Below are 13,509 nucleotides of genomic sequence, written 5' to 3' on the forward strand. Positions count from 1 at the left end.
AACAAAACGGCTAATAATATAATGCCGTTGTACAAATCGATGGTAAGGCCACACCTGGAGTATTGTGTCCAGTTCTGGTCGCCACATCTCAAAAAGGATATAGTGGACATGGAAAAGGTGCAAAAGAGAGCAACTAAGATGATTGCTGGGCTGGAGCACCTTATGAGGAAAGGCTACGGCGTTTGCGCCTCTTCAGCCTAGAAAAGAGACGCCTGAGGGGGGACATGATTGAGACATACAAAATTATGCATGGGAAGGATAAAGTGGTTAGAGAGATGCTCTTTTTCCTCTCATACAACACCAGAACCAGGGGACATCCACTAAAATTGAGTGTTGGGAGAGTTAGAACAGACAAGAGAAAATATTTATTTACTCAGCATGTGGTTGGTATGTGGAACTCCTTGCCACAGGATGTGGTGACGGCATCTGGCCTGGATGCCTCTAAAAGGGGATTGGACAAGTTTCTGGAGGAAAAATCCATTACGGGTTACAAGCCATGATGTGTATGTGCAACCTCCTGATTTTAGAACGGGCTATGTCAGATGCAAGGGAGGGCACCAGGATGCAGGTCTCTTGTTATCTGGTGTGCTCCCTGTGGCATTTGGTGGGCCACTGTGAGATACAGGAAGCTGGACTAGATGGGCCTATGGCCTGATCCAGTGGGCTGTTCTTATGTTCTTAACTATATGTGGACACATGTGTACCACCAATTCACAACTTCAAAGCAGAGCACAGGTGAAACTAGGTGTGACATGATAATCCTGCAGCCTTTCCACCTCCATGCAGGCAGAAGCCTAGGGCCGCAATCCTAGCCACACTTACCTGGAAGTAAGCCCCATTGAATATAATGGGACATACTTCTTATTAGGTATGCTTGGACTTTAATTCAGGGGATTTCCCCCCTGAAATTACATGTAGTTTTGACCTCGTAGGGAATTCCCAGGCATTGGGAATTAGGGGGAAAGCTGGAAAGGGCTATCAAAGAGTTTGGTTTCCAGAACTGAACACCAGAATCTCTTTTTCTAAAAGCCCTGGAAGCCGCCTCTTCTGATCCAAGATGCATTTTAGGCTGTGGTGAAGAACAAAAAAACAAAACACTGTATATGTTTAGTGTAGTGTCTTCACATGCATATACTTTCCAGAACCAATCCTGCATTGGAAAAACAGCTGCAGAGCTCAACTTCCTGGTTTAAATTAAATCCTGGGCAACATCGAGAATAATCAGCAAGAATAATCGTGTTATTCCTGACGGTACGGGTGGTTCAGTTGTGGAACAGATTGCAGAGGGAGGTGGTGGACTCTCTCTCACTGGAGATTTTCAAGTAGGCACTTGACAAGCACCTCCTGAAGATGCTCTATGATGCTCACCCTTTTTCATCTCATGGCACACTGACAAGTTAGAAGGGACCTAAAAGGTCATCTAGTCTAAACCCCCCCCCCACATGTAGCAGGAAATTCTCCCAGAGCAGCGGTTTTCAATCACTGTGCCATGGCACCTTGGTGTGCCGTGAACGGTCTGCAGGTGTGCCGCGGGACTGTGGGGGAGGGTCATTTATTAATGGGGCCATTGGGGGATGTGAGCCAAGGTGGTAAAATTGTGAAGGCACACCATCAGTTTTTTTACCATTGACAAGGCACCCCACATGGCTGGCAGAGGGCTCACATCCCCCAGTGGCCCTATTAATAAATGCCCCTCCCCCACAGTCCCGCAGCACACCTGCAGACCATTCACGGCACACCAAGGTGCCGCGACACAGTGGTTGAAAACCACTGCTCTGGGAGGATTACATGGAGGGGGTTGGACTCGATGACCTTTTATGGTCCTTCCAGCTCGAGGATTCTAGGAAAGAGGTCGCGGGACTCCTCCAGCCTCATTTCCCCTGTTCCTAAAAGCACCTCGAGGACGCCTGTCCAGTGGACACGCCAACAAATCGCCCCCAGACCGGTGCACCTCAAGACACGTGTCAATCGCCCCCTGTGAATGGGGCCATCTGGTTAAACAACCCGATCCTATGCATGCATGCCTACTCAGAGGCAAGCTCCATTACAGTCAACGGGGCTTACTTCCAAGGAAGTGCGGATGGGATTGTAGCCTAAGGTTGCAATCCTCACCACACCTACCCGGGAGTAAGAACCATTGACCAAGAAGGGACTTACTTCTGAGTAGACCCGCCTAGGATCGGGCTGTAGGTAACCAGGCTGGGGAGCTGCCAGCCCCGGAACGCGCCTTCCCTTCCCCGGAGAAGGCAGGACGCTCATCGGCTGAGCAGCCGCCCGGAGGCTCCACCCTGTGCGCGATCCAGCCGGGAGCCCTTCTCCGCCTCCTTCCCCACGCCTTCCACGTGGGATCGGGGGCCGGGCTGGCTCCTCCTGGGCCGGTCCCTTCCACCCCCGGGGGCCAGAGCGAGCTGCTGCCGCCTGGGTGGAGCGGAGGCGCTGTTTCTCTCGGGGAGCCTGCCTGGGCGGTGGCTGCGATCCGGGCGGGGAAGGCTGCGGGAGGATGCCGCTGTGGTCCTTGGCTGGAAGCAGGCGCCTGTGAAGGGGGCGAGGAGAAGGAAGGAGATCCAGGGGGGAGTCCTCCGGGGTAAGCCCCTTTGCTGATTCTCAAGGGCTCTGGGCTGGCACGGGGTGGGAACCCCCGGGCATCAAAGGACCCCTAACCACTGGGCGGCACTCGCCTTCATCTCCAGTGCCTTGGTGTTCAGCAGTCCATCCAAGGAGTGCTTCTCTTCCTAGAGCCATGCACAGAGTGCTCTGCCTTGCTCTGCTTTCCCCAGGGAGGCAGTGACTCTTGTGGCATCCTGAAGACTGTTGAATTTAGGGCCAGTGGTCCCCACACTTTTTCACACCAGGACCAGGGTGACCAGATGTCATGAACTGCAAAAGGGGACCAGGCACCCCGAAATGTAGGACATCCAAGAACAGTGTTGACGGGCAGGGCATCCGAAATGCCAGACAAATCCCCCCAAATTTTGACATGACAAAATAAAAGCTCAAAGCACTCCTATATTGATTTCAGGTGGTTAATTAAACACTATGTTAAATGTAAAACGATACTACATATAATTTATTAGATATAATTTATTAATTCCAAGAAGACTATGTGCTGCCTGCTCTCAGGGAGAAGGAGGACTTTAAGTTCTTTTCCAGGACATGAGGCTAAAAAAGAGAACGTGTCCTGGAAAAAAGAGGACTTCAGGTCACCCTGACCAGGAGCCACTTTTTTTAAATGACGCTCTATCTGGACCCACCTAGGTTTACAAGGCTTAAAAATAATCGAGAAAGAAATACTATTTTTACTTATTTACATGTAATAATAACCAGGGAACAAAGATGCTCCAACATTTAGTTCTCTATTTTTATACAGGCTGGCAAACTTTAGGAGCTCTTTGCAGGGCGATTTTGGTTTTCAAAAAGCCTCAGGACTTGAGGCAATTAGGTCTCTGATCTTTCCATCTGATCTCTGTGCTTTCCATCTGATCTCTGATCTCTGTGCTTTCATTGGAGGCACTGCTCAGTTGCTTTGGGACCCAATGAAAACCAGGTCGCGACCCACCAGTGGGTCCCAACCCACAGTTTGGGAACCACTGGTTTAGGATGCTTCAGTGTCCCCTAAACTAGAGGTGTTACTTGATTAGATGCATCTTTTTCCCCCCGCCTTTTTCAAATTCACTTTTTTCCTTCCCCAGAAAAAGTTTGTTTCCCTTCTCAGCTGTGACATCACAGCAACTCTGCATGTCAGGGAAGTCTCAGGGAAGTTGTGTGCAATGCTCACTTGGGAGCATGCCCCACTGGGCACAGTGGAGCTTATTTATTTGGGAATATAAACATGCATAGGATTGCACTCTGCTCTTTTTACCAAGATATGCCACCTTCAGCCACAGTGGTGAGAGAGTGAATTTCCCTCCACCCACTGAATGTACAATTTGTGTATTTACCGTCTCGGTGTACTTTGCTGGTTAACCAAAATGACTTTAACCACAGGGTGTGTGCTTTGAATTAAACTGGGAATTGTCAGTTATAGTGATCTGAGTCAGACTTCTGGCCCATCTTGCTCATCGTCAACACTGTTTGGTAGCAGCTCTTCAGGGTTTCAGGCAAGGGCTTTCCCAGCCCTGCTTAGGATGGCCAGGTTTGTACTGGGGACCTTCTTCTTATAAAGCATCTGCTCTGCCACTAGGCTATGAACCACCCCCATATTTCTAATGAATGTTAAGAGGTGATGAGCCTGAAGCTAGTGATTGATGGTTGCTTGATGGTCGTGAACCCAGACACAAAGGTGTGGTCTTGTGTGCACAGTAAACAGGTTTGTGCAGGAGTTACATTGGGGTTGGCCAGGGCTAGCACTGGCCAAGGCCCACACCCGTCAGAGGAGCCACATTAACATAAGAACATAAGAACATAAGAACAGCCCCACTGGATCAGGCCATAGGCCCATCTAGTCCAGCTTCCTGTATCTCACAGCGGCCCACCAAATGCCCCAGGGAGCACACCAGATAACAAGAGACCTCATCCTGGTGCCCTCCCCTACATCTGGCATTCTGACTTAACCCATTTCTAAAATCAGGAGGTTGCGCATACACATCATGGCTTGTACCCCATAATGGATTTTTCCTCCAGAAACTCGTCCAATCCCCTTTTAAAGGCATCTAGGCTAGACGCCAGCACCACATCCTGTGGCAAGGAGTTCCACAGACCGACCACGCGCTGAGTAAAGAAATATTTTCTTTTGTCTGTCCTAACCCGCCCAACACTCAATTTTAGTGGATGTCCCCTGGTTCTGGTATTATGTGAGAGTGTAAAGAGCATCTCCCTATCCACTCTGTCCATCCCCTGCATAATTTTGTATGTCTCAATCATGTCCCCCCTCAAGCGTCTCTTTTCTAGGCTGAAGAGGCCCAAACGCCGTAGCCTTTCCTCATAAGGAAGGTGCCCCAGCCCCGTAATCATCTTAGTCGCTCTCTTTTGCACCTTTTCCATTTCCACTATGTCTTTCTTGAGATGCGGCGACCAGAACTGGACACAATACTCCAGGTGTGGCCTTACCATAGATTTGTACAACGGCATTATAATACTAGCCGTTTTGTTCTCAATACCCTTCCTAATGATCCCAAGCATAGAATTGGCCTTCTTCACTGCCGCTGCACATTGGGTCGACACTTTCATCGACCTGTCCACCACCACCCCAAGATCTCTCTCCTGATCTGTCACAGACAGCTCAGAACCCATCAGCCTATATCTAAAGTTTTGATTTTTTGCCCCAATGTGCATGACTTTACACTTACTGACATTGAAGCGCATCTGCCATTTTGCTGCCCATTCTGCCAGTCTGGAGAGATCCTTCTGGAGCTCCTCACAATCACTTCTGGTCTTTACCACTCGGAAAAGTTTGGTGTCGTCTGCAAACTTAGCCACTTCACTGCTCAACCCTGTCTCCAGGTCATTTATGAAGAGGTTGAAAAGCACCGGTCCCAGGACAGATCCTTGGGGCACACCGCTTTTCACCTCTCTCCATTGTGAAAATTGCCCATTGACACCCACTCTCTGCTTCCTGGCCTCCAACCAGTTCTCAATCCACGAGAGGACCTGTCCTCTAATTCCCTGACTGTGGAGTTTTTTCAGTAGCCTTTGGTGAGGGACCGTGTCAAACGCCTTCTGAAAGTCCAGATATATAATGTCCACGGGTTCTCCCGCATCCACATGCCTGTTGACCTTTTCAAAGAATTCTATAAGGTTTGTGAGGCAAGACTTACCCTTACAGAAGCCATGCTGACTCTCCCTCAGCAAGGCCTGTTCGTCTATGTGTTTTGAGATCCTATCTTTGACGAGGCATTCCACCATCTTACCCGGTATGGATGTTAGGCTGACCGGCCTATAGTTTCCCGGGTCCCCCCTCTTTCCCTTTTTAAAAATAGGCGTGACATTTGCTATCCTCCAATCTTCTGGCACCGTGGCCGTTTTGAGGGACAAGTTGCATACCTTAGTCAAGAGATCTGCAACTTCATTCTTCAATTCCTTAATAACCCTTGGGTGTATGCCATCAGGGCCCGGTGACTTATTGATCTTTAATTTATCAATGAGGTCTGAAACATCTTCTCTTTTAACCTCTATCTGACTTAACTCCTCGGTCAGGAGGGGCCGTTCGGGCAGCGGTATCTGCCCGAGGTCTTCTGCCGTGAAGACAGATGCAAAGAACTCATTTAATTTCTCTGCCATCTCTAAGTCTCCTTTTATCTCCCCTTTCCCTCCCTCACCATCCAGAGGGCCAACCGCTTCTCTGGCGGGTTTCCTGCTTCTAACATATTTGAAGAAGCTTTTATTATTCCCCTTAATGTTGCTGGCCATGCGTTCCTCATAGTCTCGCTTGGCCTCCCCTATCACCTTCTTACATTTCTTTTGCCACAGTTTATGTTCCTTTTTATTCTCTTCATTAGGGCAAGACTTCCATTTACGGAAGGAAGCTTCCTTGCCCTTCACAGCCTCTCTAACTTGGCTGGTTAGCCATGCGGGCACTCTCCTGGATTTAGTGGAACCCTTCTTTCTTTGCGGTATACACCTCTGCTGGGCCTCTATTACTGTTGTTTTAAGCAGCCTCCATGCACTCTGGAGAGACTGGACATTACTAGGCTAGGACATTAGCACATTACTAGGCTAATGGGTGGCTTCAGTAGCAGTGGTAGCAGTACTGTCCACTGCGCCACTAGGGGCTGCCATGGGTGACCCAGTGAGTGCTGGCACTGAGTTTATGACATTTCCTTGCCCGTATATGCAGCCTAGCCGTATGTCTGTTTTCTTAGAAGTAATTACCACTGAGTTCAATGAGGCTACTTCCAAGATTGCAGCCTAAAAATTCTTTCTTTCCCAACCTCAGGTGCTGGTTATGTAAATATATCATTGTATGACTTTGCTTTGTAACAATTCCATGAAGGAGGGACTTAGGCTGTGGCCTTATTTGTATATTACCAGGAACACATCACTGTCTTTTTCTGCCACACCATTCCTGGCAGTGCCAGCATCTACTGCCCACTTGGTTAGGGTGAAATGCATGACTGTTTATGAACCAAAATCCATGCCATTATGGGGTGTGGTGCTGGTGTGGGAGGTAATCACACGACTACCTTTTAGCACACGGACACAGGTACAAGTCTTATCAGGAACAATATGTCGGTAATCACAGAATGGTGACAGTTTCTCCCTCTAACACAGCAATTCTCCAGCAGTGTGCCCTGGCACATTGGTGTGCTATCTGTGGTCTGCAGGTGTGCCATGGGAGCTTGGGGGAGGGTCATTTATTAGCAGGGTCATTGGGGGATGTGAGCCTCCCACCAGCAGCATGGTGTGCCTTGTCAATTGTCAAAAAAAACTGATGATATGCCTTGATAGTTTTAGCACCTTGTCAGTGTACTTTGAGATGATACGGGTTAAAAATTGATGCTCTGTCATATAAACAGTGCCCTAACAGGCAGCGATGGAGGCTGTCCAGGTCTGCTTATAAAATTGATCTTAGGGCGCAATCCTAACCCCTTATGTCAGTGCTTTCCAGCACTGGTATAGTGGTGCCAGTGGGACATGTGCTGCATCCTGCAGTTGGGTGTCACTCATGGAGGCCTCCTCAAAATAAGGGAATGTTTGTTCCCTTACCTCAGAGCTGCATTGCCCTTATGTCAGTGCTGGAAAGCACTGACATAAGGGGTTAGGATTGCGCCCTTACTGAGTTAGGCTGCACTTAGTATCTAGTCTGACAGAGAGTTCTTAGGTACCAAGCAGATGTTGCCTTATATTGTCAGCTGCCTTGAGCATCGAAAGGGGTGGAAATGCGGGGTGTAAATCTTTTAAATAAGTGTTCTTCCTGGCCTTCTCTCCATTGCTTTGTTTTTTAAATTGAGGACTGCAGGGATTGGGCAAGGACTGAGTTTGTATGCAGCTCTACCACTGACTCATGACCCCTTGCCCAGTGCTGAATGGAACCTGGATTCCTCATGATAAACCCCAACACCCTGGGGCTGTGACCAGTAGATCTTTATCCCAAACACAACGGAAAATCATTTGTTTAGGTAGCAGTGGTCTGAACTCGTATACTATACTGCATCAGTGAGTAGGCAGGTGGTGACCAGGGACAAGCATGGCACTCTTTCCCTAAGGAAGCCTGCCCGGCGCCTACTGCAGTGCCATTTCAGCTCTAGTAAGGGATGTTTTATGGAAGCTAAGCAGGGTCAGGCCTGGTTAGTACTTGGATGGGAGACCGCCCGGGAATACCAGGTGCTGTAGGCTTATACCATAGTCTTTCGAGACTGAAGGTTGCCAATCATCTGCTCAGGTCTTCCAACGAAGCTGGTTTTAATCCTTTTCAGCTTCCTGAACTTTTGACTGTATTTTTATAAAATTGTTGACAGTAGCATAGCTATGGGGGGTGCACTAAGAATTGCAGGTGCTGCAACACACCATGCAAGTGGCCCCTCCCACTTGGCGTGCTACTGTCCCCTGTAGCGACACTATTCATAGTTGGTGCTTTGGCATTCTTTCTACATTCTGTTTGTTGTTTCTGATTTAAAATAATAATAATAATTATTATTATTATATGCTGCCCTGGTGGGTTTCCTGAAGTCAGAAATTATTTAAATAAATGAAAATAAAATAAATGAAAAGGTCATCTGACACAATGCTGTTTTCGAGCATTACTTGATGTTCAACTTATGAAGTTGCACAGATGCAACTGTAACTAATCGGACACCCTCTCCTAAATAATATGCTGGCTCAGCACATCCAGCTGTGTCTTTTTGACTGATGCACTTGTAATCTAAGAAGAGGGTTCTCACTTCCTTCTAATTTTGGCTGACGGATCCATCTTTTCTTCTTCACATAGCTGGGCCTGAAAGAAAAGCTCAGATTCCATTTCAGTTTATTATGCTTTGAATCTGATCTGTTCTGTAACGCAGCACCAAATGAAATCCGTTAGCTTTTATTTAGATAGAAAATGTAACTCAGGACTTGTTATGATTAGCTTTTATTTCTGCAAATATCTTTACCCCGTGGTTTGATAGCTACTTCTTCCCCCCTCCCCCTGAAAGCATGTAGGCCCAAACCCGTAATCTGCACTGCACTCAAGGCAAAAAGGAAACTCTGTCGGGGCAAAGTCCCTAGGTCTGATGCTATGCTATGGTGGCATTCCAAAATCCAGATTGTTGTGATACCCTGAGAAAGGTCTCACAAAGTCAAATACAGAAAGAGAGGGTGACGGAAAAATACAGGATAAGGAAATTTCTTACACAGCATGTGTTTATTTTCCCCTTGATGGCTGCAAAATCCAGCAATGATTTGTGTGTGTGAATGGCCCATCTAGTGCCAACGTGATGTCCTAATGTGGTTGGTTCACATCTAGATCGGCAGTTTCCATCATCTGCTGGAATGATGAGACTCATCAACTCAGCCCCCGTGATTTTCAACAGAGTCTGTTCTCACAACCAGCTGCTGACCCTCTGCACATAGTGCAGAGAAGTCAAGTGCAGAGAAGTCAAGTGAAGTAGATGTCTGTAAACTGTGTAGTAGATGGATGTAAACTGGCAGTGCCACCATGAGTAGAGGTGAGGGGGTTGGCAGCTAAGAATAGGGCCTACTCTGTGGTGGCACCTCATTTATGGAATCCCCTTCGCCTGGAACTGAGAGCTGCTCCCGCTCTGGAGACCTTTCAGTGGGTCCTTCTTATTCATGAAGGCTTTTAACTGATACATGGGCTGGTGTTTTTCAATGATTTATATTTTAATGGCTGTGATTCTGGGTGTTTAATTGTTGTGAATATATATTGTATTGATTTTATGTTTTTACATTGTTAGCTGCCATGAATCTCCTTTGGTGTGGGAGAAAGGTGGGACAAATATACTATAAACAAACCAGTTTAGAGGAAAATACCATCTAGAATAACCAGATAAACTTTGCCTCACCCTTTACACTGGTGTAACTGATGCATTTGATGAAGCAGACTCTAGTCCACCAAACTTATGCTGAAATAATTAGACAATTATTCTGTAAGGCTGCAATCCTATCTATGCTTTCCTGGGAGTAAGCCCCATTGAACACAGTGGGACTTACTTCTCAGCAGACATGCATTGGATTGTGCTGTAAGACAATGCATACCTAACCATGTTGGTTTCCGTATCCATGGTTAAGTGTGAAGTCTAAATACCATGGTTAAGGATTGGCCGCAAACCGGGACATGAAACCACAGTTTGAGGAGGATTTGCAAACTGTGTTTTGGGTTAACTATGGTTAATTATGACATCTGCTCTTAGCAAATCATTGTTAAGACAGTCTCCCTACCTTTCTGATTACAAGGTGACAAACAGGTCTTGCTTCCTTGTAAATACCTTCAAGCGGTAGGGCTTAGTTTGGCAAGCCAACTTCTGGTTTCACTGTGCACCTAGGATTTTAATTAGATTAAGGGCCCCATCCAGAGCCTGTGTGCCAGCTCACCACCAGCAGGCACTGTTGAAAACATGCCACAAGGCACGTTTGTGAGCCCTTACCGCTGGCCCAGCACTGGAGCTACCCAGCATGAGCCAGCGCTGGGCCCACTCTAGTGCTGCGCCCACGTTCTGCCATGCAGCGGTCGCCTGAACCGCCTGGCGGCAAAGAGGTGAGTGGGGGTGTGGGGGGACGCAGGGAATAGGTGTTCCGGGGCAGGGGAGGGTGGGGAGGAGGCATGGCAGGGGTGGGAGCAGGAAGGGGGGCGGGACCGGTGGAGCTTTGCTTCACCGGATCCGGAGCCCTGTGTGGGATTGCGCAGTCTGTCATGGGGCTCTTTGATTCTGCAGCAGCCCCAGAGCTGAATCAGGTAGTCCCTGATTCAGGGACTGCTTCCCTTATCAGGTAGTCCCTGATTGTGGGGCTGCTTCCCTTATCCAGGAAAGGGAACAAAAGTCTCCGTTCCCTGAGGAGTTGCCGGTGGCTGCACAGTTGCACACTGGATAGCGCAGCAGTCACTTTGGTGCCGCGGCAGCCCCACGTGCTGGGCAGCTCAGGGTTCGGCTGCCCGGCAACAAATCATGGGTTTTAAATGTTCTGTCTACGCTTGGCTAATGTCCGCAGTAGCATATTAAAAGTATGTGTATCAAATGCCAAACCCTGGAGCCCAACTAGATCATAGAAATAAGATTCCTCCAATGGCTAGTGCATTCAAAGGAACAGAAGCAGCTGCCCGGAGGCTTACAATGGTGAGTGATTGTAAATATAGCTGGGAAGCGAATGAGCTAAGACAGAGGTGCTCAACAGGTGGATCGCAATCTACCGGTAGATCGCGAGGCAAAATGAGTAGATCGCAGAGTGCTGACCCCCCCTTCAGGTGCCTCTGGGAGGAAACGCCGGGAGTAAGGCCCATTGTACTCAATGGAGCTTACTCCCAGGTAAGTGTGGCTAGGATTGCAGCCTCACAGCCTAATCCTAGGCATGTCTACTCAGGAGTAAGTCCTGTTATACTCAGTGGGGCTCAAGGTACACCAACATACATTGTACACATACATGTTATATGTTATGATGGCGCGAACATTGCAAAAAAAAACTCTGGTAGATCTCCTGGCCTTGCTGGGTTTCAAAGTAGCTCTCGAGCCAAAAAAGTGTGAGCACCCCTGAGCTAAGATATATTTTTGTGCTCTCCTATGGAAAATGGAGTTGGACTGGTTTCCTAAAAATTCCTTAGTCCCCCTTCCTCCAAGCTCTAAATGTAGTCCTTAAGATGAAATCAAAGCCAGCAGGAGCTATCCACCCTACTCTTAGGGCAATCTAGCTTATGATGGTAGTATTGCCACAAAACCCAGCATGGGAAAGATAAATAGAAATAACAAAGCAGAAGCAAGATTGGTCAGTCCTGCCAACAGCTGCAGGGATGCTTGTGAGAAACTAGTTGTGAGTTGCCTTTAGCAAATGGGAGGTGTCTTACATTCTTCCCCATGGGTAGAAAAGGAAGTGATCTGCAAGAGTTCAGTCATAGCACTAAACTTGCAATGTGAAAAAGTAGTTGCTTGTGTAGCACCATCAGTGTATTTGACGCTTTACAGCAGTGTATCTCATGTACCTGTACCACTGGTGGTACTTGAGATGACACCTACCAGACACCCCAGCCACCCGGAAATGAGACATGTGATGTGATATGATGTGACAGACCTGTGGTAGGAGGCTTGGCTCAGCAGGTAGTGCTCTAGTGTGTACTTTTTACACACTGAAAAAAAAGCCCTCCCGTCCACCCTGAGCCTCTTACTGGTGTTTGTTGCACTGCATCTGGTCTACCAACCTGGAAGCAACTGGTGATGACATCACAGCCAGTTGCATCCGGTGGTACTTCCAACAGGTGAACCACGCAAAGTAGTACGGTGGGAGACAAACATTGAGAAGCACTGCTTTACAGAGTTAAATGGACAGGTCTTTGCCCCAAGGAACTTACACTCTAAAATAGACAGAGAAAGCAAGAAAGGGAGGGGATGGGAGCACAAGGCTAGGGTATGAGGAATGTGGGCATACATTTACAGTGGCCATAAGAGTCACAGGTAGTGAAAGTGTGCATCAGTGCTTCCCAAGGGTGATGAGATAGTTGCTAGATGGGGTGCAAGTGTTTTGGGTTTTTCCAAGTGTTTTGGGTTTTGCCAGAAAATCCCACTGATGTCAGTGGAACTTTCTTCCAATGAGAGACCTTCTGCATGCAAAGGATGTGCTTTACTCCTGATACATGATCCTGTCCTAATATATGGCATGGGGACCAGACCCAATGTAATTGTAAGGATTTGTCCTAAATTCATCTTGATGTGGTTCCAAGGGAAGGTGCACAGTGATGAGGTATAAGACTCGCAGTTTGAGACTGTTATGCATTTTAGGGCCCAGTCCTTTCCAGCTTTTCAGCACTGATGCAGCTGTGCCAACGGGGCATGTGCAGCATCCTGCAGTCACAGAGACCTCAAGGTAAGGGAATGTTTGTTTGCCTAGTTAGAATCCAGCCTTTAGTATGTTATATGCTCACCAGACTTGTTGATCATGAGGCACTGGGTCTGATGGATCAGGGTTTGGCTGTTTGCCTTACCCTAAAAACAGTGGGACAGTTCTAACCATGAAGCTTTAGTGTGGACCAGGGAGTTGAACTGAACCCAAAACCAGTTCACAGAAAGAAAGAAAGAAAGAAAGAAAGAAAGAAAGAAAGAAAGAAAGAAAGAAAGAAAGAAAGAAAGAAAGAACACACACACACACACACACACACACACACACACACTCTGAACCGGAACTGAAATCAGGTAGCCCATTTCTATCTGATGCTGGTACAGCAAGGCCTCTGAACCCACAATGTATCCAGCATAGGATAGCATTTGTTCCCTTACCCCCTGTAGCACTCCAGAATGCCCAATGGGGTTACTCAGATCTACACCAGCTATTTAGCAGACACAGAACCGATTAGCCCTGTGTAATACCAACAGGCCTGGGATGACAATTAGGATGTGGTGAAGGCCTGGGCCACCATCCTCGCCCCCTCCTGGG

General features: G+C 47.8%; 1 protein-coding gene across 2 annotated transcripts in view; it reads left to right on the forward strand.

Annotated features, from left to right (window-relative positions):
* Positions 1 to 2,434: 2,434 nt before the first annotated feature.
* Positions 2,435 to 13,509, forward strand: part of INF2 (inverted formin 2) — a 75,805-nt gene continuing 64,730 nt past the window's right edge. For both annotated transcript variants that reach the window (XM_066629475.1, XM_066629479.1), the window contains exon 1: positions 2,435 to 2,584. The gene's annotated coding sequence lies outside the window, so the exon portion shown is untranslated. The remainder of the gene's footprint in view (positions 2,585 to 13,509) is intronic.

Source organism: Tiliqua scincoides, chromosome 1, assembly GCF_035046505.1.
Source record: "Tiliqua scincoides isolate rTilSci1 chromosome 1, rTilSci1.hap2, whole genome shotgun sequence".
Classification (NCBI taxonomy): Eukaryota; Metazoa; Chordata; class Lepidosauria; order Squamata; family Scincidae; genus Tiliqua; species Tiliqua scincoides.